Genomic DNA, 17,913 nt, shown 5'->3' on the forward strand with positions numbered 1-17,913 from the left:
ACATAGTGTATGTTTATCTGTTTGATTGCGAGGTTCGGAATCTAAGAAAAAAACACCAACGACTGTTTCCGCCGGGCTCGAACCGGGGACCTTTCGCGTGTGAGGCGAACGTGATAACCACTACACTACGGAAACCACATGAGATGGTGCGTTCAGGGACATAGCTTATGTTTATCTGTTTGATTGTTGAAGAATCAAAGAAAGAAACATCAACGACTGTTTCCGCCCGGTCTCGAACCAGGGACCTTCCGCATGTTAGGCGAACGTGATAACCACTACACTACGGAAACCACAGGAGATGGTGTGTTCAGGGACATAGAGTATATCCAGCGCAATATATCCAGCACCATATGGCATTCACGCACAAAAACAAAGCATCACGCCGGATTCAAAGAAAAAGACATCAAAGACTGTTTCCGCCCGGTCTCGAACCGGGGACCTTTCGCGTGTTAGGCGAACGTGATAACCACTACACTACGGAAACCACATGAGATGGTGCGTTCAGGGACATAGCGTATGTTTATCTGTTTGATTGTTGAAGTTCGGAATCAAAGAAAAAAACACCAACGACTGTTTCCGCCCGGTCTCGAACCGGGGACCTTTCGCGTGTAAGGCGAACGTGATAACCTCTACACTCAGAAACCACATGAGATGGTGCGTTTAGGGACATAGTTTATGTATATCTGTTTGATTGTTGAAGTTCGGAATGAAAGAAAGAAACACCAAAGACTGTTTCCGCCCGGTCTCGAACCGGGGACCTTTCGCGTGTAAGGCAAACGTGATAACCACTACAATACGGAAACCACATGAGATGGTGCGTTCAGGGACATAGTTTATGTATATCTGTTTGAATGTTGAAGTTCGGAATCAAAGAAAAACACATCAAAAACTGTTTCCGCCCGGTCTCTAACCGGGGACCTTTCCAGTGTTAGGCGAACGTGATAACCACTACACTAAGGAAACCGCATGAGATGGTGCGTTCAGGGACATAGCGTATGTTTATCTGTTTGATTGTTGAAGTTCGGAATCAAAGAAAGAAACACCAACGACTGTTTCCGCCCGGTCTCGAACCGGGGACCTTTCGCGTGTAAGGCGAACGTGATAACCTCTACACTCAGAAACCACATGAGATGGTGCGTTTAGGGACATAGTTTATGTATATCTGTTTGATTGTTGAAGTTCGGAATGAAAGAAAGAAACACCAAAGACTGTTTCCGCCCAGTCTCGAACCGGGGACCTTTCGCGTGTAAGGCGAACGTGATAACCACTACAATACGGAAACCACATGAGATGGTGCGTTCAGGGACATAGTTTATGTATATCTGTTTGAATGTTGAAGTTCGGAATCAAAGAAAAACACATCAAAAACTGTTTCCGCCCGGTCTCTAACCGGGGACCTTTCCAGTGTTAGGCGAACGTGATAACCACTACACTAAGGAAACCGCATGAGATGGTGCGTTCAGGGACATAGTTTATGTATACCTGTTTGAATGTTGAAGTTCGGAATCAAAGAAAGAAACATCAATGACTGTTTCCGCCCGGTCTCAAACCAGGGACCTTCCGCATGTTAGGCGAACGTGATAACCACTACACTACGGAAACCACAGGAGATGGTGTGTTCAGGGACATAGAGTATATCCAGCGCAATATATCCAGCACCATATGGCATTCACGCACAAAAACAAAGCATCACGCCGGATTCAAAGAAAAAGACATCAAAGACTGTTTCCGCCCGGTCTCGAACCGGGGACCTTTCGCGTGTTAGGCGAACGTGATAACCACTACACTACGGAAACCACATGAGATGGTGCGTTCAGGGACATAGCGTATGTTTATCTGTTTGATTGTTGAAGTTCGGAATCAAAGAAAAAAACACCAACGACTGTTTCCGCCCGGTCTCGAACCGGGGACCTTTCGCGTGTAAGGCGAACGTGATAACCTCTACACTCAGAAACCACATGAGATGGTGCGTTTAGGGACATAGTTTATGTATATCTGTTTGATTGTTGAAGTTCGGAATGAAAGAAAGAAACACCAAAGACTGTTTCCGCCCGGTCTCGAACCGGGGACCTTTCGCGTGTAAGGCAAACGTGATAACCACTACAATACGGAAACCACATGAGATGGTGCGTTCAGGGACATAGTTTATGTATATCTGTTTGAATGTTGAAGTTCGGAATCAAAGAAAAACACATCAAAAACTGTTTCCGCCCGGTCTCTAACCGGGGACCTTTCCAGTGTTAGGCGAACGTGATAACCACTACACTAAGGAAACCGCATGAGATGGTGCGTTCAGGGACATAGCGTATGTTTATCTGTTTGATTGTTGAAGTTCGGAATCAAAGAAAGAAACACCAACGACTGTTTCCGCCCGGTCTCGAACCGGGGACCTTTCGCGTGTAAGGCGAACGTGATAACCTCTACACTCAGAAACCACATGAGATGGTGCGTTTAGGGACATAGTTTATGTATATCTGTTTGATTGTTGAAGTTCGGAATGAAAGAAAGAAACACCAAAGACTGTTTCCGCCCAGTCTCGAACCGGGGACCTTTCGCGTGTAAGGCGAACGTGATAACCACTACAATACGGAAACCACATGAGATGGTGCGTTCAGGGACATAGTTTATGTATATCTGTTTGAATGTTGAAGTTCGGAATCAAAGAAAAACACATCAAAAACTGTTTCCGCCCGGTCTCTAACCGGGGACCTTTCCAGTGTTAGGCGAACGTGATAACCACTACACTAAGGAAACCGCATGAGATGGTGCGTTCAGGGACATAGTTTATGTATACCTGTTTGAATGTTGAAGTTCGGAATCAAAGAAAGAAACATCAATGACTGTTTCCGCCCGGTCTCAAACCAGGGACCTTCCGCATGTTAGGCGAACGTGATAACCACTACACTACGGAAACCACAGGAGATGGTGTGTTCAGGGACATAGAGTATATCCAGCGCAATATATCCAGCACCATATGGCATTCACGCACAAAAACAAAGCATCACGCCGGATTCAAAGAAAAAGACATCAAAGACTGTTTCCGCCCGGTCTCGAACCGGGGACCTTTCGCGTGTTAGGCGAACGTGATAACCACTACACTACGGAAACCACATGAGATGGTGCGTTCAGGGACATAGCGTATGTTTATCTGTTTGATTGTTGAAGTTCGGAATCAAAGAAAAAAACACCAACGACTGTTTCCGCCCGGTCTCGAACCGGGGACCTTTCGCGTGTAAGGCGAACGTGATAACCTCTACACTCAGAAACCACATGAGATGGTGCGTTTAGGGACATAGTTTATGTATATCTGTTTGATTGTTGAAGTTCGGAATGAAAGAAAGAAACACCAAAGACTGTTTCCGCCCGGTCTCGAACCGGGGACCTTTCGCGTGTAAGGCAAACGTGATAACCACTACAATACGGAAACCACATGAGATGGTGCGTTCAGGGACATAGTTTATGTATATCTGTTTGAATGTTGAAGTTCGGAATCAAAGAAAAACACATCAAAAACTGTTTCCGCCCGGTCTCTAACCGGGGACCTTTCCAGTGTTAGGCGAACGTGATAACCACTACACTAAGGAAACCGCATGAGATGGTGCGTTCAGGGACATAGCGTATGTTTATCTGTTTGATTGTTGAAGTTCGGAATCAAAGAAAGAAACACCAACGACTGTTTCCGCCCGGTCTCGAACCGGGGACATTTCGCGTGTAAGGCGAACGTGATAACCTCTACACTCAGAAACCACATGAGATGGTGCGTTTAGGGACATAGTTTATGTATATCTGTTTGATTGTTGAAGTTCGGAATGAAAGAAAGAAACACCAAAGACTGTTTCCGCCCAGTCTCGAACCGGGGACCTTTCGCGTGTAAGGCGAACGTGATAACCACTACAATACGGAAACCACATGAGATGGTGCGTTCAGGGACATAGTTTATGTATATCTGTTTGAATGTTGAAGTTCGGAATCAAAGAAAAACACATCAAAAACTGTTTCCGCCCGGTCTCTAACCGGGGACCTTTCCAGTGTTAGGCGAACGTGATAACCACTACACTAAGGAAACCGCATGAGATGGTGCGTTCAGGGACATAGCGTATGGTTATCTGTTTGATTGTTGAAGTTCGGAATCAAAGAAATAAACACCAACGACTGTTTCCGCCCGGTCTCGAACCGGGGACCTTTTGCGTGTAAGGCGAACGTGATAACCACTACAATACGGAAACCACATGAGATGGTGCGTTCAGGGACATAGTTTATGTATACCTGTTTGAATGTTGAAGTTCGGAATCAAAGAAAGAAACATCAATGACTGTTTCCGCCCGGTCTCGAACCAGGGACCTTCCGCATGTTAGGCGAACGTGATAACCACTACACTACGGAAACCACATGAGATGGTGCGTTCAGGGACATAGTGTATGTTTATCTGTTTGATTGCGAGGTTCGGAATCTAAGAAAAAAACACCAACGACTGTTTCCGCCGGGCTCGAACCGGGGACCTTTCGCGTGTGAGGCGAACGTGATAACCACTACACTACGGAAACCACATGAGATGGTGCGTTCAGGGACATAGCTTATGTTTATCTGTTTGATTGTTGAAGAATCAAAGAAAGAAACATCAACGACTGTTTCCGCCCGGTCTCGAACCAGGGACCTTCCGCATGTTAGGCGAACGTGATAACCACTACACTACGGAAACCACAGGAGATGGTGTGTTCAGGGACATAGAGTATATCCAGCGCAATATATCCAGCACCATATGGCATTCACGCACAAAAACAAAGCATCACGCCGGATTCAAAGAAAAAGACATCAAAGACTGTTTCCGCCCGGTCTCGAACCGGGGACCTTTCGCGTGTTAGGCGAACGTGATAACCACTACACTACGGAAACCACATGAGATGGTGCGTTCAGGGACATAGCGTATGTTTATCTGTTTGATTGTTGAAGTTCGGAATCAAAGAAAAAAACACCAACGACTGTTTCCGCCCGGTCTCGAACCGGGGACCTTTCGCGTGTAAGGCGAACGTGATAACCTCTACACTCAGAAACCACATGAGATGGTGCGTTTAGGGACATAGTTTATGTATATCTGTTTGATTGTTGAAGTTCGGAATGAAAGAAAGAAACACCAAAGACTGTTTCCGCCCGGTCTCGAACCGGGGACCTTTCGCGTGTAAGGCAAACGTGATAACCACTACAATACGGAAACCACATGAGATGGTGCGTTCAGGGACATAGTTTATGTATATCTGTTTGAATGTTGAAGTTCGGAATCAAAGAAAAACACATCAAAAACTGTTTCCGCCCGGTCTCTAACCGGGGACCTTTCCAGTGTTAGGCGAACGTGATAACCACTACACTAAGGAAACCGCATGAGATGGTGCGTTCAGGGACATAGCGTATGTTTATCTGTTTGATTGTTGAAGTTCGGAATCAAAGAAAGAAACACCAACGACTGTTTCCGCCCGGTCTCGAACCGGGGACCTTTCGCGTGTAAGGCGAACGTGATAACCTCTACACTCAGAAACCACATGAGATGGTGCGTTTAGGGACATAGTTTATGTATATCTGTTTGATTGTTGAAGTTCGGAATGAAAGAAAGAAACACCAAAGACTGTTTCCGCCCAGTCTCGAACCGGGGACCTTTCGCGTGTAAGGCGAACGTGATAACCACTACAATACGGAAACCACATGAGATGGTGCGTTCAGGGACATAGTTTATGTATATCTGTTTGAATGTTGAAGTTCGGAATCAAAGAAAAACACATCAAAAACTGTTTCCGCCCGGTCTCTAACCGGGGACCTTTCCAGTGTTAGGCGAACGTGATAACCACTACACTAAGGAAACCGCATGAGATGGTGCGTTCAGGGACATAGTTTATGTATACCTGTTTGAATGTTGAAGTTCGGAATCAAAGAAAGAAACATCAATGACTGTTTCCGCCCGGTCTCAAACCAGGGACCTTCCGCATGTTAGGCGAACGTGATAACCACTACACTACGGAAACCACAGGAGATGGTGTGTTCAGGGACATAGAGTATATCCAGCGCAATATATCCAGCACCATATGGCATTCACGCACAAAAACAAAGCATCACGCCGGATTCAAAGAAAAAGACATCAAAGACTGTTTCCGCCCGGTCTCTAACCGGGGACCTTTCCAGTGTTAGGCGAACGTGATAACCACTACACTAAGGAAACCACATGAGATGGTGCGTTCAGGGACATAGCGTATGTTTATCTGTTTGATTGTTGAAGTTCGGAATGAAAGAAAGAAACACCAAAGACTGTTTCCGCCCAGTCTCGAACCGGGGACCTTTCGCGTGTAAGGCGAACGTGATAACCACTACAATACGGAAACCACATGAGATGGTGCGTTCAGGGACATAGTTTATGTATATCTGTTTGAATGTTGAAGTTCGGAATCAAAGAAAAACACATCAAAAACTGTTTCCGCCCGGTCTCTAACCGGGGACCTTTCCAGTGTTAGGCGAACGTGATAACCACTACACTAAGGAAACCGCATGAGATGGTGCGTTCAGGGACATAGCGTATGGTTATCTGTTTGATTGTTGAAGTTCGGAATCAAAGAAATAAACACCAACGACTGTTTCCGCCCGGTCTCGAACCGGGGACCTTTCGCGTGTAAGGCGAACGTGATAACCACTACAATACGGAAACCACATGAGATGGTGCGTTCAGGGACATAGTTTATGTATACCTGTTTGAATGTTGAAGTTCGGAATCAAAGAAAGAAACATCAATGACTGTTTCCGCCCGGTCTCGAACCAGGGACCTTCCGCATGTTAGGCGAACGTGATAACCACTACACTACGGAAACCACAGGAGATGGTGTGTTCAGGGACATAGAGTATATCCAGCGCAATATATCCAGCACCATATGGTATTCACGCACAAAAACAAAGCATCACGCCGGATTCAAAGAAAAAGACATCAAAGACTGTTTCCGCCCGGTCTCGAACCGGGGACCTTTCGCGTGTTAGGCGAACGTGATAACCACTACACTACGGAAACCACATGAGATGGTGCGTTCAGGGACATAGCGTATGTTTATCTGTTTGATTGTTGAAGTTCGGAATCAAAGAAAAAAACACCAACGACTGTTTCCGCCCGGGCTCGAACCGGGGACCTTTCGCGTGTAAGGCGAACGTGATAACCTCTAAACTCAGAAACCACATGAGATGGTGCGTTCAGGGACATAGTTTATGTATATCTGTTTGATTGTTGAAGTTCGGAATGAAAGAAAGAAACACCAAAGACTGTTTCCGCCCGGTCTCGAACCGGGGACCTTTCGCGTGTAAGGCGAACGTGATAACCACTACAATACGGAAACCACATGAGATGGTGCGTTCAGGGACATAGTTTATGTATATCTGTTTGAATGTTGAAGTTCGGAATCAAAGAAAAACACATCAAAAACTGTTTCCGCCCGGTCTCTAACCGGGGACCTTTCCAGTGTTAGGCGAACGTGATAACCACTACACTAAGGAAACCGCATGAGATGGTGCGTTCAGGGACACAGCGTATGTTTATCTGTTTGATTGTTGAAGTTCGGAATCAAAGAAAAAAACACCAACGACTGTTTCCACCCGTTGTCGAACAGGGGACCTTTCGCGTGTGAGGCGAACGTGATAACCACTACACTACGGAAACCTCATGAGATGGTGCGTTCAGGGACATAGCGTATGTTTATCTGTTTGATTGTTGAAGTTCGGAATCAAAGAAAGAAACACCAACAACTGTTTCCGCCCGGTCTCGAACCGGGGACCTTTCGCGTGTAAGGCGAACGTGATAACCACTACAATACGGAAACCACATGAGATGGTGCGTTCAGGGACATAGTTTATGTATATCTGTTTGAATGTTGAAGTTCGGAATCAAAGAAAGAAACATCAACGACTGTTTCAGCCCGGTCTCGAACCAGGGACCTTCCGCGTGTTAGGCGAACGTGATAACCACTACACTACGGAATCCACAGGAGATGGTGTGTTCAGGGACATAGAGTATATCCAGCGCAATATATCCAGCACCATATGGCATTCACGCACAAAAACAAAGCATCACGCCGGATTCAAAGAAAAAGACATCAAAGACTGTTTCCGCCCGGTCTCGAACCGGGGACCTTTCGCGTGTTAGGCGAACGTGATAACCACTACACTACGGAAACCACATGAGATGGTGCGTTCAGGGACATAGCGTATGTTTATCTGTTTGATTGTTGAAGTTCGGAATCAAAGGAAAAAACACCAACGACTGTTTCCGCCCGGTCTCGAACCGGGGACCTTTCGCGTGTAAGGCGAACGTGATAACCTCTACACTCAGAAACCACATGAGATGGTGCGTTTAGGGACATAGTTTATGTATATCTGTTTGATTGTTGAAGTTCGGAATGAAAGAAAGAAACACCAAAGACTGTTTCCGCCCAGTCTCGAACCGGGGACCTTTCGCGTGTAAGGCGAACGTGATAACCTCTACACTCAGAAACCACATGAGATGGTGCGTTTAGGGACATAGTTTATGTATATCTGTTTGATTGTTGAAGTTCGGAATGAAAGAAAGAAACACCAAAGACTGTTTCCGCCCGGTCTCGAACCGGGGACCTTTCGCGTGTAAGGCAAACGTGATAACCACTACAATACGGAAACCACATGAGATGGTGCGTTCAGGGACATAGTTTATGTATATCTGTTTGAATGTTGAAGTTCGGAATCAAAGAAAAACACATCAAAAACTTTTTCCGCCCGGTCTCTAACCGGGGACCTTTCCAGTGTTAGGCGAACGTGATAACCACTACACTAAGGAAACCGCATGAGATGGTGCGTTCAGGGACATAGCGTATGTTTATCTGTTTGATTGTTGAAGTTCGGAATGAAAGAAAGAAACACCAAAGACTGTTTCCGCCCAGTCTCGAACCGGGGACCTTTCGCGTGTAAGGCGAACGTGATAACCACTACAATACGGAAACCACATGAGATGGTGCGTTCAGGGACATAGTTTATGTATATCTGTTTGAATGTTGAAGTTCGGAATCAAAGAAAAACACATCAAAAACTGTTTCCGCCCGGTCTCTAACCGGGGACCTTTCCAGTGTTAGGCGAACGTGATAACCACTACACTAAGGAAACCGCATGAGATGGTGCGTTCAGGGACATAGCGTATGGTTATCTGTTTGATTGTTGAAGTTCGGAATCAAAGAAATAAACACCAACGACTGTTTCCGCCCGGTCTCGAACCGGGGACCTTTCGCGTGTAAGGCGAACGTGATAACCTCTAAACTCAGAAACCACATGAGATGGTGCGTTTAGGGACATAGTTTATGTATATCTGTTTGATTGTTGAAGTTCGGAATGAAAGAAAGAAACACCAAAGACTGTTTCCGCCCGGTCTCGAACCGGGGACCTTTCGCGTGTAAGGCGAACGTGATAACCACTACAATACGGAAACCACATGAGATGGTGCGTTCAGGGACATAGTTTATGTATATCTGTTTGAATGTTGAAGTTCGGAATCAAAGAAAAACACATCAAAAACTGTTTCCGCCCGGTCTCTAACCGGGGACCTTTCCAGTGTTAGGCGAACGTGATAACCACTACACTAAGGAAACCGCATGAGATGGTGCGTTCAGGGACACAGCGTATGTTTATCTGTTTGATTGTTGAAGTTCGGAATCAAAGAAAAAAACACCAACGACTGTTTCCACCCGTTGTCGAACAGGGGACCTTTCGCGTGTGAGGCGAACGTGATAACCACTACACTACGGAAACCTCATGAGATGGTGCGTTCAGGGACATAGCTTATGTTTATCTGTTTGATTGCTGAAGTTCGGAATAAACAAAAAAACATCAACGACTGTTTCCGCCTGGTCTCGAACCGGGGACCTTTCGCGTGTGCGGCGAACGTGATAACCACTACACTACGGAAACCACATGAGATGGTGCGTTCAGGGACATAGTTTATGTATATCTGTTTGAATGTTGAAGTTCGGAATCAAAGAAAGAAACATCAACGACTGTTTCAGCCCGGTCTCGAACCAGGGACCTTCCGCGTGTTAGGCGAACGTGATAACCACTACACTACGGAAACCACATGAGATGGTGCGTTCAGGGACATAGTTTATGTATATCTGTTTGAATGTTGAAGTTCGGAATCAAAGAAAGAAACATCAACGACTGTTTCAGCCCGGTCTCGAACCAGGGACCTTCCGCGTGTTAGGCGAACGTGATAACCACTACACTACGGAATCCACAGGAGATGGTGTGTTCAGGGACATAGAGTATATCCAGCGCAATATATCCAGCACCATATGGCATTCACGCACAAAAGCAAAGCATCACGCCGGATTCAAAGAATGGTTATCTGTTTGATTGTTGAAGTTCGGAATCAAAGAAATCAACACCAACGACTGTTTCCGCCCGGTCTCGAACCGGGGACCTTTCGCGTGTAAGGCGAACGTGATAACCACTACAATACGGAAACCACATGAGATGGTGCGTTCAGGGACATAGTTTATGTATACCTGTTTGAATGTTGAAGTTCGGAATCAAAGAAAGATACATCAACGACTGTTTCCGCCCGGTCTCGAACCAGGGACCTTCCGCATGTCAGGCGAACGTGATAACCACTACACTACGGAAACCTCATGAGATGGTACGTTCAGGGACATAGCGTATGTTTATCTGTTTGATTGTTGAAGTTCGGAATCAAAGAAAGAAAGACCAACGACTGTTTCCGCCCGGTCTCGAACCGGGGACCTTTAGCGTGTGAGGCTAACGTGATAACCACTACACTACGGAAACCACATGAGATGGTGCGTTCAGGGACATAGCGCATGTTTATCTGTTTGATTGTTGAAGTTCGGAATCAAAGAAAGAAACACCAACGACTGTTTCCGCCCGGTCTCGAACCAGGGACCTTTCGCGTGTGCGGCGAACGTGATAACCACTACACTACGGAAACCACATGAGATGGTGCGTTCAGGGACATAGTGTATGTTTATCTGTTTGATTGCGAAGTTCGGAATCAAAGAAAGAAAAATCAACGACTGTTTCCGCCCGGTCTCGAACCGGGGACCTTTCGCGTGTGAGGCGAACGTGATAACCACTACACTACGGAAACCACATGAGATGGTGCGTTCAGGGACATAGCGCATGTTTATCTGTTTGATTGCTGAAGTTCGGAATAAACAAAAAAACATCAACGACTGTTTCCGCCTGGTCTCGAACCGGGGACCTTTCGCGTGTGCGGCGAACGTGGTAACCACTACACTCAGAAACCACATGAGATGGTGCGTTTAGGGACATAGTTTATGTATATCTGTTTGATTGTTGAAGTTCGGAATGAAAGAAAGAAACACCAAAGACTGTTTCCGCCCAGTCTCGAACCGGGGACCTTTCGCGTGTAAGGCGAACGTGATAACCACTACAATACGGAAACCACATGAGATGGTTCGTTCAGGGACATAGTTTATGTATATCTGTTTGAATGTTGAAGTTCGGAATCAAAGAAAAACACATCAAAAACTGTTTCCGCCCGGTCTCTAACCGGGGACCTTTCCAGTGTTAGGCGAACGTGATAACCACTACACTAAGGAAACCGCATGAGATGGTGGGTTCAGGGACATAGCGTATGGTTATCTGTTTGATTGTTGAAGTTCGGAATCAAAGAAATCAACACCAACGACTGTTTCCGCCCGGTCTCGAACCGGGGACCTTTCGCGTGTAAGGCGAACGTGATAACCACTACAATACGGAAACCACATGAGATGGTGCGTTCAGGGACATAGTTTATGTATACCTGTTTGAATGTTGAAGTTCGGAATCAAAGAAAGATACATCAACGACTGTTTCCGCCCGGTCTCGAACCAGGGACCTTCCGCATGTCAGGCGAACGTGATAACCACTACACTACGGAAACCTCATGAGATGGTACGTTCAGGGACATAGCGTATGTTTATCTGTTTGATTGTTGAAGTTCGGAATCAAAGAAAGAAAGACCAACGACTGTTTCCGCCCGGTCTCGAACCGGGGACCTTTAGCGTGTGAGGCTAACGTGATAACCACTACACTACGGAAACCACATGAGATGGTGCGTGCAGGGACATAGCGCATGTTTATCTGTTTGATTGTTGAAGTTCGGAATCAAAGAAAGAAACACCAACGACTGTTTCCGCCCGGTCTCGAACCAGGGACCTTTCGCGTGTGCGGCGAACGTGATAACCACTACACTACGGAAACCACATGAGATGGTGCGTTCAGGGACATAGTGTATGTTTATCTGTTTGATTGCGAAGTTCGGAATCAAAGAAAGAAAAATCAACGACTGTTTCCGCCCGGTCTCGAACCGGGGACCTTTCGCGTGTGAGGCGAACGTGATAACCACTACACTACGGAAACCACATGAGATGGTGCGTTCAGGGACATATCGCATGTTTCTCTGTTTGATTGTTGAAGTTCGGAATCAAAGAAAGGAAGACCAACGACTGTTTCCGCCCGGTCTTGAACCGGGGACCTTTAGCGTGTGAGGCTAACGTGATAACCACTACACTACGGAAAGCACAGAAGGTGGTGCGTTCAGGGACATAGCGTATGTATATCTGTTTGAATGTTGAAGTTCGGAATCAAAGAGAGAAACATCAAAGACTGTTTCCGCCCGGTCTCGAACCGGGGACCTTTCGCGTGTTAGGCGAACGTGATAACTACTAAACTGCGGAAACCACATGAGAGGGTGCCTACAGGGACATAGCGTATGTATATCTGTTTGAATGCTGAAGTTCGGAATCAAAGAAAGAAAAATCAACGACTGTTTCCGCCCGGTCTCGAACCGGGGACCTTTCGCGTGTGAGGCGAACGTGATAACCACTACACTACGGAAACCACATGAGATGGTGCGTTCAGGGACATAGTGTATGTTTATCTGTTTGATTGCGAAGTTCGGAATCAAAGAAAAAAACATCAACGACTGTTTCCGCCCGGTCTCGAACCTGGGACCTTTCGCGTGTGAGGCGAACGTGATAACCACTACACTACGGAAACCACATGAGATGGTGCGTTCAGGGACATAGCTTATGTTTATCTGTTTGATTGCTGAAGTTCGGAATAAACAAAAAAACATCAACGACTGTTTCCGCCTGGTCTCGAACCGGGGACCTTTCGCGTGTGCGGCGAACGTGATAACCACTACACTACGGAAACCACATGAGATGGTGCGTTCAGGGACATAGCGCATGTTTATCTGTTTGATTGTTGAAGTTCGGAATCAAAGAAAGAAAGACCAACGACTGTTTCCGCCCGGTCTCGAACCGGGGACCTTTCGCGTGTGAGGCGAACGTGATAACCACTACACTACGGAAACCACGTGAGATGGTGCGTTCAGGGACATAGTGTATGTTTATCTGTTTGATTGCGAAGTTCGGAATCAAAGAAAGAAAAATCAACGACTGTTTCCGCCCGGTCTCGAACCGGGGACCTTTCGCGTGTGAGGCGAACGTGATAACCACTACACTACGGAAACCACATGAGATGGTGCGTTCAGGGACATAGCGCATGTTTATCTGTTTGATTGTTGAAGTTCGGAATCAAAGAAAGAAAGACCAACGACTGTTTCCGCCCGGTCTCGAACCGGGGACCTTTCGCGAACGTGATAACCACTACACTACTGAAACCACATGAGATGGTGCGTTCAGGGACATAGTGTATGTTTATCTGTTTGATTGCGAAGTTCGGAATCAAAGAAAGAAACATCAACGACTGTTTCCGCCCGGTCTCGAACCGGGGACCTTTCGCGTGTGAGGCGAACATGATAACCACTACACTACGGAAACCACATGAGATGGTGCGTTCAGGGACATAGCGCATGTTTATCTGTTTGATTGTTGAAGTTCGGAATCAAAGAAAGAAACACTAACGACTGTTTCCGCCCGGTTTCGAACCAGGGACCTTTCGCGTGTTAGGCGAACGTGATAACCACTACACTACGGAAACCACATGAGATGGTGCATTCAGGGACATAGCGCATGTTTATCTGTTTGATTGTTGAAGTTCGGAATCAAAGAAAGAAACACCAACGACTGTTTCCGCCCGGTCTCGAAACGGGGACCTTCCGCGTGGAAGGCGAACGTGATAACCACTACACTACGGAAACCACATGAGATGGTGCGTTCAGGGACATAGTGTATGTTTATCTGTTTGATTGCGAAGTTCGGAATCAAAGAAAAAAACACCAACGACTGTTTCCGCCCGGTCTCGAACCAGGGACCTTTCGCGTGTTAGGCGAACGTGATAACCACTACACTACGGAAACCACATGAGATGGTGCGTTCAGGGACATAGCTTATGTTTATCTGTTTGATTGTTGAAATTCGAAATCAAAGAAAGAAAGACCAACGACTGTTTCTGCCCGGTCTCGAAACGGGGACCTTCCGCGTGGAAGGCGAACGTGATAACCACTACACTACGGAAACCACATGAGATGGTGCGTTCAGGGACATAGTGTATGTTTATCTGTTTGATTGCGAAGTTCGGAATCAAAGAAAAAAACACCAACGACTGTTTCCGCCCGGTTTCGAACCAGGGACCTTTCGCGTGTTAGGCGAACGTGATAACCACTACACTACGGAAACCACATGAGATGGTGTGTTCAGGGACATAGCTTATGTTTATCTGTTTGATTGTTGAATTTCGGAATCAAAGAAAAAAACATCAACGACTGTTTCCGCCCGGTCTCGAAACGGGGACCTTCCGCGTGTAAGGCAAACGTGATAACCACTACACTACGGAAACCACATGAGATGGTGCGTTCAGGGACATAGTGTATGTTTATCTGTTTGATTGCGAACTTCGGAATCAAAGAAAAAAACATCAACGACTGTTTCCGCCCGGTCTCGAACCGGGGACCTTTCGCGTGTGAGGCGAACGTGATAACCACTACCCTACGGAAACCACATGAGATGTTGCGTTCAGGGACATAGTGTATGTTTATCTGTTTGATTGCGAAGTTCGGAATCAAAGAAAAAAACACCAACGACTGTTTTCGCCCGGTCTCGAACCGGGGACCTTTCGCGTGTGAGGCGAACGTGATAACCACTACACTACGGAAACCACATGAGATGGTGCATTCAGGGACATAGCGCATGTTTATCTGTTTGATTGTTGAAGTTCGGAATCAAAGAAAGAAACACCAACGACTGTTTCCGCCCGGTCTCGAACCAGGGACCTTTCGCGTGTTAGGCGAACGTGATAACCACTACACTACGGAAACCACATGAGATGATGCGTTCAGGGACATAGCTTATGTTTATCTGTTTGATTGTTGAAATTCGAAATCAAAGAAAGAAAGACCAACGACTGTTTCTGCCCGGTCTCGAAACGGGGACCTTCCGCGTGGAAGGCGAACGTGATAACCACTACACTACGGAAACCACATGAGATGGTGCGTTCAGGGACATAGTGTATGTTTATCTGTTTGATTGCGAAGTTCGGAATCAAAGAAAAAAACACCAACGACTGTTTCAGCCCGGTCTCGAAACGGGGACCTTTCGAGTGTTAGGAGAACGTGATAACCACTACACTACGGAAACCACATGAGATGGTGCGTTCAGGGACATATCGCATGTTTCTCTGTTTGATTGTTGAAATTCGGAATCAAAGAAAGAAAGACCAACGACTGTTTCCGCCCGGTCTCGAAACGGGGACCTTCCGCGTGGAAGGCGAACGTGATAACCACTACACTACGGAAACCACATGAGATGGTGCATTCAGGGACATAGCGCATGTTTATCTGTTTGATTGTTGAAGTTCGGAATCAAAGAAAGAAACACCAACGACTGTTTCCGCCCGGTCTCGAACCAGGGACCTTTCGCGTGTTAGGCGAACGTGATAACCACTACACTACGGAAACCACATGAGATGGTGCGTTCAGGGACATAGCTTATGTTTATCTGTTTGATTGTTGAAATTTGAAATCAAAGAAAGAAAGACCAACGACTGTTTCTGCCCGGTCTCGAAACGGGGACCTTCCGCGTGGAAGGCGAACGTGATAACCACTACACTACGGAAACCACATGAGATGGTGCGTTCAGGGACATAGTGTATGTTTATCAGTTTGATTGCGAAGTTCGGAATCAAAGAAAGAAAAATCAACGACTGTTTCCGCCCGGTCTCGAACCGGGGACCTTTCGCGTGTGAGGCGAACGTGATAACCACTACACTACGGAAACCACATGAGATGGTGCGTTCAGGGACATAGCTTATGTTTATCTGTTTGATTGTTGAAATTCGGAATCAAAGAAAGAAAGACCAACGACTGTTTCCGCCCGGTCTCGAAACGGGGACCTTCCGCGTGGAAGGCGAACGTGATAACCACTACACTACGGAAACCACATGAGATGGTGCGTTCAGGGACATAGTGTATGTTTATCTGTTTGATTGCGAAGTTCGGAATCAAAGAAAGAAACATCAACGACTGTTTCCGCCCGGTCTCGAACCGGGGACCTTTCGCGTGTGAGGCGAACATGATAACCACTACACTACGGAAACCACATGAGATGGTGCGTTCAGGGACATAGCTTATGTTTATCTGTTTGATTGTTGAATTTCGGAATCAAAGAAAAAAACATCAACGACTGTTTCCGCCAGGTCTCGAAACGGGGACCTTCCGCGTGTAAGGCAAACGTGATAACCACTACACTACGGAAACCACATGAGATGGTGCGTTCAGGGACATAGTGTATGTTTATCTGTTTGATTGCGAAGTTCGGAATCAAAGAAAAAAACATCAACGACTGTTTCCGCCCGGTCTCGAACCGGGGACCTTTCGCGTGTGAGGCGAACGTGATAACCACTACACTACGGAAACCACATGAGATGGTGCGTTCAGGGACATAGCTTATGTTTATCTGTTTGATTGCTGAAGTTCGGAATAAACAAAAAAACATCAACGACTGTTTCCGCCTGGTCTCGAACCGGGGACCTTTCGCGTGTGCGGCGAACGTGATAACCACTACACTACGGAAACCACATGAGATGGTGCGTTCAGGGACATAGTGTATGTTTATCTGTTTGATTGCGAAGTTCGGAATCAAAGAAAAAAACACCAACGACTGTTTCCGCCCGGTCTCGAACCGGGGACCTTTCGCGTGTGAGGCGAACGTGATAACCACTACACTACGGAAACCACATGAGATGGTGCATTCAGGGACATAGCGCATGTTTATCTGTTTGATTGTTGAAGTTCAAAATCAAAGAAAGAAACACCAACGACTGTTTCCGCCCGGTCTCGAACCAGGGACCTTTCGCGTGTTAGGCGAACGTGATAACCACTACACTACGGAAACCACATGAGATGGTGCGTTCAGGGACATAGCTTATGTTTATCTGTTTGATTGTTGAAATTCGAAATCAAAGAAAGAAAGACCAACGACTGTTTCTGCCCGGTCTCGAAACGGGGACCTTCCGCGTGGAAGGCGAACGTGATAACCACTACACTACGGAAACCACATGAGATGGTGCGTTCAGGGACATAGTGTATGTTTATCTGTTTGATTGCGAAGTTCGGAATCAAAGAAAAAAACAGCAACGACTGTTTCCGCCCGGTCTCGAACCGGGGACCTTTCGCGAACGTGATAACCACTACACTACGGAAACCACATGAGATGGTGCGTTCAGGGACATAGGGCATGTTTATCTGTTTGATTGCTGAAGTTCAGAATCAAAGAAAGAAACACCAACGACTGTTTCCGCCCGGTCTCGAACCGGGGACCTTTCGCGTGTTAGGCGAACGTGATAACCACTACACTACGGAAACCACATGAGATGGTGCGTTCAGGGACATAGCTTATGTTTATCTGTTTGATCGTTGAAGTTCGGAATCAAAGAAAGAAACACCAACGACTG

At 46.4% G+C, this 17,913-nt stretch overlaps 34 non-coding genes across 34 annotated transcripts; all 34 read right to left on the reverse strand.

The window, feature by feature from the left end:
- Positions 1–411: 411 nt before the first annotated feature.
- On the reverse strand, positions 412–484 carry trnav-aac (transfer RNA valine (anticodon AAC)). Its single transcript has one exon. It is a non-coding gene; the product is annotated as a tRNA-Val (tRNA).
- A 1,239-nt stretch (positions 485–1,723) lies between these two features.
- Positions 1,724–1,796, reverse strand: trnav-aac (transfer RNA valine (anticodon AAC)). The gene has a single exon. It is a non-coding gene; the product is annotated as a tRNA-Val (tRNA).
- Positions 1,797–3,035: 1,239 nt separating this feature from the next.
- trnav-aac (transfer RNA valine (anticodon AAC)) lies at positions 3,036–3,108 on the reverse strand. The gene has a single exon. It is a non-coding gene; the product is annotated as a tRNA-Val (tRNA).
- A 1,712-nt stretch (positions 3,109–4,820) lies between these two features.
- Positions 4,821–4,893, reverse strand: trnav-aac (transfer RNA valine (anticodon AAC)). Its single transcript has one exon. It is a non-coding gene; the product is annotated as a tRNA-Val (tRNA).
- Positions 4,894–6,612: 1,719 nt separating this feature from the next.
- On the reverse strand, positions 6,613–6,685 carry trnav-uac (transfer RNA valine (anticodon UAC)). Its single transcript has one exon. It is a non-coding gene; the product is annotated as a tRNA-Val (tRNA).
- Positions 6,686–6,966: 281 nt separating this feature from the next.
- trnav-aac (transfer RNA valine (anticodon AAC)) lies at positions 6,967–7,039 on the reverse strand. Its single transcript has one exon. It is a non-coding gene; the product is annotated as a tRNA-Val (tRNA).
- Positions 7,040–7,285: 246 nt separating this feature from the next.
- On the reverse strand, positions 7,286–7,358 carry trnav-uac (transfer RNA valine (anticodon UAC)). Its single transcript has one exon. It is a non-coding gene; the product is annotated as a tRNA-Val (tRNA).
- Positions 7,359–7,765: 407 nt separating this feature from the next.
- Positions 7,766–7,838, reverse strand: trnav-uac (transfer RNA valine (anticodon UAC)). Its single transcript has one exon. It is a non-coding gene; the product is annotated as a tRNA-Val (tRNA).
- Positions 7,839–8,119: 281 nt separating this feature from the next.
- Positions 8,120–8,192, reverse strand: trnav-aac (transfer RNA valine (anticodon AAC)). Its single transcript has one exon. It is a non-coding gene; the product is annotated as a tRNA-Val (tRNA).
- A 1,204-nt stretch (positions 8,193–9,396) lies between these two features.
- Positions 9,397–9,469, reverse strand: trnav-uac (transfer RNA valine (anticodon UAC)). The gene has a single exon. It is a non-coding gene; the product is annotated as a tRNA-Val (tRNA).
- A 959-nt stretch (positions 9,470–10,428) lies between these two features.
- trnav-uac (transfer RNA valine (anticodon UAC)) lies at positions 10,429–10,501 on the reverse strand. The gene has a single exon. It is a non-coding gene; the product is annotated as a tRNA-Val (tRNA).
- Positions 10,502–10,588: 87 nt separating this feature from the next.
- trnav-gac (transfer RNA valine (anticodon GAC)) lies at positions 10,589–10,661 on the reverse strand. The gene has a single exon. It is a non-coding gene; the product is annotated as a tRNA-Val (tRNA).
- An 87-nt stretch (positions 10,662–10,748) lies between these two features.
- trnav-cac (transfer RNA valine (anticodon CAC)) lies at positions 10,749–10,821 on the reverse strand. Its single transcript has one exon. It is a non-coding gene; the product is annotated as a tRNA-Val (tRNA).
- Positions 10,822–11,067: 246 nt separating this feature from the next.
- Positions 11,068–11,140, reverse strand: trnav-cac (transfer RNA valine (anticodon CAC)). The gene has a single exon. It is a non-coding gene; the product is annotated as a tRNA-Val (tRNA).
- A 565-nt stretch (positions 11,141–11,705) lies between these two features.
- On the reverse strand, positions 11,706–11,778 carry trnav-uac (transfer RNA valine (anticodon UAC)). Its single transcript has one exon. It is a non-coding gene; the product is annotated as a tRNA-Val (tRNA).
- Positions 11,779–11,865: 87 nt separating this feature from the next.
- On the reverse strand, positions 11,866–11,938 carry trnav-gac (transfer RNA valine (anticodon GAC)). The gene has a single exon. It is a non-coding gene; the product is annotated as a tRNA-Val (tRNA).
- An 87-nt stretch (positions 11,939–12,025) lies between these two features.
- On the reverse strand, positions 12,026–12,098 carry trnav-cac (transfer RNA valine (anticodon CAC)). Its single transcript has one exon. It is a non-coding gene; the product is annotated as a tRNA-Val (tRNA).
- A 246-nt stretch (positions 12,099–12,344) lies between these two features.
- trnav-cac (transfer RNA valine (anticodon CAC)) lies at positions 12,345–12,417 on the reverse strand. Its single transcript has one exon. It is a non-coding gene; the product is annotated as a tRNA-Val (tRNA).
- A 407-nt stretch (positions 12,418–12,824) lies between these two features.
- trnav-cac (transfer RNA valine (anticodon CAC)) lies at positions 12,825–12,897 on the reverse strand. Its single transcript has one exon. It is a non-coding gene; the product is annotated as a tRNA-Val (tRNA).
- Positions 12,898–13,302: 405 nt separating this feature from the next.
- Positions 13,303–13,375, reverse strand: trnav-cac (transfer RNA valine (anticodon CAC)). Its single transcript has one exon. It is a non-coding gene; the product is annotated as a tRNA-Val (tRNA).
- Positions 13,376–13,461: 86 nt separating this feature from the next.
- trnav-cac (transfer RNA valine (anticodon CAC)) lies at positions 13,462–13,534 on the reverse strand. The gene has a single exon. It is a non-coding gene; the product is annotated as a tRNA-Val (tRNA).
- A 397-nt stretch (positions 13,535–13,931) lies between these two features.
- trnav-aac (transfer RNA valine (anticodon AAC)) lies at positions 13,932–14,004 on the reverse strand. Its single transcript has one exon. It is a non-coding gene; the product is annotated as a tRNA-Val (tRNA).
- An 87-nt stretch (positions 14,005–14,091) lies between these two features.
- trnag-ucc (transfer RNA glycine (anticodon UCC)) lies at positions 14,092–14,164 on the reverse strand. The gene has a single exon. It is a non-coding gene; the product is annotated as a tRNA-Gly (tRNA).
- Positions 14,165–14,410: 246 nt separating this feature from the next.
- Positions 14,411–14,483, reverse strand: trnag-ucc (transfer RNA glycine (anticodon UCC)). The gene has a single exon. It is a non-coding gene; the product is annotated as a tRNA-Gly (tRNA).
- An 86-nt stretch (positions 14,484–14,569) lies between these two features.
- On the reverse strand, positions 14,570–14,642 carry trnav-aac (transfer RNA valine (anticodon AAC)). The gene has a single exon. It is a non-coding gene; the product is annotated as a tRNA-Val (tRNA).
- A 725-nt stretch (positions 14,643–15,367) lies between these two features.
- On the reverse strand, positions 15,368–15,440 carry trnag-ucc (transfer RNA glycine (anticodon UCC)). The gene has a single exon. It is a non-coding gene; the product is annotated as a tRNA-Gly (tRNA).
- A 246-nt stretch (positions 15,441–15,686) lies between these two features.
- Positions 15,687–15,759, reverse strand: trnag-ucc (transfer RNA glycine (anticodon UCC)). The gene has a single exon. It is a non-coding gene; the product is annotated as a tRNA-Gly (tRNA).
- A 247-nt stretch (positions 15,760–16,006) lies between these two features.
- On the reverse strand, positions 16,007–16,079 carry trnag-ucc (transfer RNA glycine (anticodon UCC)). Its single transcript has one exon. It is a non-coding gene; the product is annotated as a tRNA-Gly (tRNA).
- Positions 16,080–16,165: 86 nt separating this feature from the next.
- Positions 16,166–16,238, reverse strand: trnav-cac (transfer RNA valine (anticodon CAC)). Its single transcript has one exon. It is a non-coding gene; the product is annotated as a tRNA-Val (tRNA).
- Positions 16,239–16,325: 87 nt separating this feature from the next.
- On the reverse strand, positions 16,326–16,398 carry trnag-ucc (transfer RNA glycine (anticodon UCC)). The gene has a single exon. It is a non-coding gene; the product is annotated as a tRNA-Gly (tRNA).
- A 405-nt stretch (positions 16,399–16,803) lies between these two features.
- trnav-cac (transfer RNA valine (anticodon CAC)) lies at positions 16,804–16,876 on the reverse strand. Its single transcript has one exon. It is a non-coding gene; the product is annotated as a tRNA-Val (tRNA).
- Positions 16,877–17,121: 245 nt separating this feature from the next.
- trnav-cac (transfer RNA valine (anticodon CAC)) lies at positions 17,122–17,194 on the reverse strand. Its single transcript has one exon. It is a non-coding gene; the product is annotated as a tRNA-Val (tRNA).
- Positions 17,195–17,441: 247 nt separating this feature from the next.
- On the reverse strand, positions 17,442–17,514 carry trnag-ucc (transfer RNA glycine (anticodon UCC)). Its single transcript has one exon. It is a non-coding gene; the product is annotated as a tRNA-Gly (tRNA).
- Positions 17,515–17,751: 237 nt separating this feature from the next.
- On the reverse strand, positions 17,752–17,824 carry trnav-aac (transfer RNA valine (anticodon AAC)). Its single transcript has one exon. It is a non-coding gene; the product is annotated as a tRNA-Val (tRNA).
- Between the last annotated feature and the right edge of the window lie 89 nt (positions 17,825–17,913).

The sequence above is a fragment of the Gasterosteus aculeatus genome, chromosome X (genome assembly GCF_964276395.1).
Source record: "Gasterosteus aculeatus chromosome X, fGasAcu3.hap1.1, whole genome shotgun sequence".
NCBI classification, from domain to species: Eukaryota; Metazoa; Chordata; class Actinopteri; order Perciformes; family Gasterosteidae; genus Gasterosteus; species Gasterosteus aculeatus.